A 2,901-nucleotide genomic window follows, 5' to 3' on the forward strand; every position below is an offset into this window, starting at 1 on the left:
AAAATAACACAAATTTTTTATTTATCCATGGTTTCACAAAAATTGTTTTAAAAAAAATTTGAAAGATAACCACAAGCCAAAACATGCATTTAAAAGACTGAGGATGTACCTTCACAATAAAAATAAAACAGAAGTGTCAGAGTGACATGTCAGAGATATCAACTGTCAAACTTAGTACTTAAGGAAATTGGACATTTCATATGTAATAACCTAATGTAAGTGTGCAGTATAACAGAAAACTTATCATAGTTCGACATATCTTTTACATAAATGCTGAAAATAGATCACAAAGAAATACAGAGATGCAGAGAAAATAAGGAAAAGAGTATAAATAATATATAAAAGGAAAAGGAGTCTTAAAAAGTAGATACTTAATTTGGTTTAAATAGTCCTTTACTGAAATATAGATTATTCTTGTCATTTTAGGCGTATCATCATTTTCATTGCCATGCTTGGAAATGCTTCATCCAAACACACTGGCCTCAATATTTTTTGATTTTCTCACTATCACCATCTTTCATATTTTAATTCCTATGTAGCCACGATTTCAATGGTCATATCCTAGACTTTGTTACCACCACCAACTCCCAAACCTGCATTTGGATCACCATTTCCTGTATTTCCAGTTCACTTTATTTTAATTTCTGCCCCCAATAATTTTTTCTATCCTATAAGGACCTCTAGTTTCTTAACTCCACTTCTTATTCCCTATTTACTACCTTCCCACATGAACTAAGTTAGATTTCTTAGTCTATCACTAAGATGACCACCATATAAATACACTATGCTCAATATATGTCCACCAGTTCTGTTTACTGGACATTCTTTGAGCTCGCTCATCATTTATAACTGTCTCAACCTCTCTGTTTGCTCTAGCAATGCTGGCATCCTTTTTTTCCTGGAATCTACCACCTTTGTTTTCACTTCAGGAATTGTGCTCTTGTTATTCCCCATGTCTATGTTTATCTCTCATATTGTTATATGGCTAGCTGTCTCTTCTTATTAAGGTTTCTGCTCAAATGTTCTTTCATTAGTCTGCTTTATTATTTTTTCCCATGGCATGCACTACTATTTGAAACTATTTTATACACTAATTTTTATTCTGTATTTCATATTCACTCAATAGTATATAATATCCATGAATGCTAGGGTTTTACCTTATTCATTATTAAATGACAAACATTTAGAATACTGCCTGGAATGTAGAAGATTTTTAACGTCTATTTGCTGAAGGAAGAAAGAAAGACAAGAAAAAGAAATGCAATATATTTGCCTCATTCCTGAAAAAAATTAAACCTTAGGGTATACTGGGCTTAATAAGAAATAACAAAGTTTTGAAAGATTGGAAAATTTCCAATAAGATAAAAATAAAAGAGAGATAACACCCATTTTTATCATTCTGATACAATTCCCTTGCAAATCTCCTCACCCTAATCTTACAACAATCTAGAATTATTTTGTAGAATGTGATAGGCACTAGCCACATGTGGCTATTAATATTTAAATTAAACTAATTACAATAAATGAAACTAAATATCCAGTTCCCCAGTCACACTAGCCACATTTCAAAAGCTCAACAACTGCGTATGGTTAGTGGCTACCTTTTTGAAACGGTGTCCAATATAAAACATTTCCATCAGCATGGAAAGTTCTACTGGACAGCATTGCTCCAGATTATCTTTGTTTTAGATTCTAGAATGATATTATCATTAATATAATGATATTAATTTAAAATTAGGTAAAACTAATTTAAGAAGTATTAATAATTTCTCAGAAATATGTAATGTCTTGTGTTTCATTTATTTTAGTTTGTAATTTATCATTAGCATATGCATAGATTTCCTATCTTGAGACAAAGAACGAGTTTACCACAGGAGAGTAAGAAAGTGAATGGGATGCTTGACTGTTTTTCTAATTTTAGGGCTGGAGAGAAAGAAGAGATAAAGATTAAGAGTGGAGATAATGGAAAATACGGCCATCCATCTATTCATTCATCATTATACAAATTCTTATTGAGTATAGCTGAAAGTTCAGGCACTGTGCTTGGGTGATGCAGGTTTAAATTTGAAAAAAAAAGTTAGTGTCCAAACTCAGAATATTCATAATGTAGTATATAAGATTGGCATTTAAAATAATAATTAAAATAATTCAATAACAGATTAAGTGCTATAAAAGCACAAAGAGAAAATTGCTTACCTGTCTGGGGGAGATGAAAAAGATAACATTTGAGTGGTATCTTTAAAAAGATGAGAAGCAATGTGTCAGACTGAAAAAAGTAGAGAGGACTTTTTTTTTAACCAAAGGGATTGATCAATCTCTGTAAAGGCAACTTTTGCTTGTTTAAGTAAGAACTAGTAGTTTTAGGGGTTGGTTTAAGGATGCTTGAAGGTAAAGGTACAAATTGAGATTAGGAAAATAGGTTGAGCCAGATTGTGCAGAGTTTTGGAGATTTTGTGAAAAGTTTTAGACATCATTTTTCTTCAGATTAAGGGCAAAGGACACAACTGAGAGAAGAGTGACTACGGAATGGATGAAAGCACAATGAGGGTGGTGCTGGAGCCTCCTCTTCTGAGAATCTTGCAATACGTGCATGAAATGAGAAATTTTGGGCTTTGAGATAAGGGCCCACTGATAAATCTAACAAGAAATTTTAAAGAAAACATCATTCCAGGAGATGAATTCTTCTCAGATGATCTGTATTGGTGATGCACATCCTGCTTAAACATTGTTTCCTCCAGTTATGCTTAACTGAAAGTCCTGCTTCCTTCCACCCCCTGAGCTATGCATACAAAAATGGGGAAAAAAATCTTCCATCTGTTCTTTATAACCAGAAATTCCTTTAATAGCATACAAAGCTTATCATCACAAAAGTTAGTATTTGAATAATAGAAATAAAATTTG

Source organism: Propithecus coquereli, unplaced genomic scaffold (genome assembly GCF_000956105.1).
Source record: "Propithecus coquereli isolate 6110/MARCELLA unplaced genomic scaffold, Pcoq_1.0 Scaffold47, whole genome shotgun sequence".
In the NCBI taxonomy this organism is placed as follows: Eukaryota; Metazoa; Chordata; class Mammalia; order Primates; family Indriidae; genus Propithecus; species Propithecus coquereli.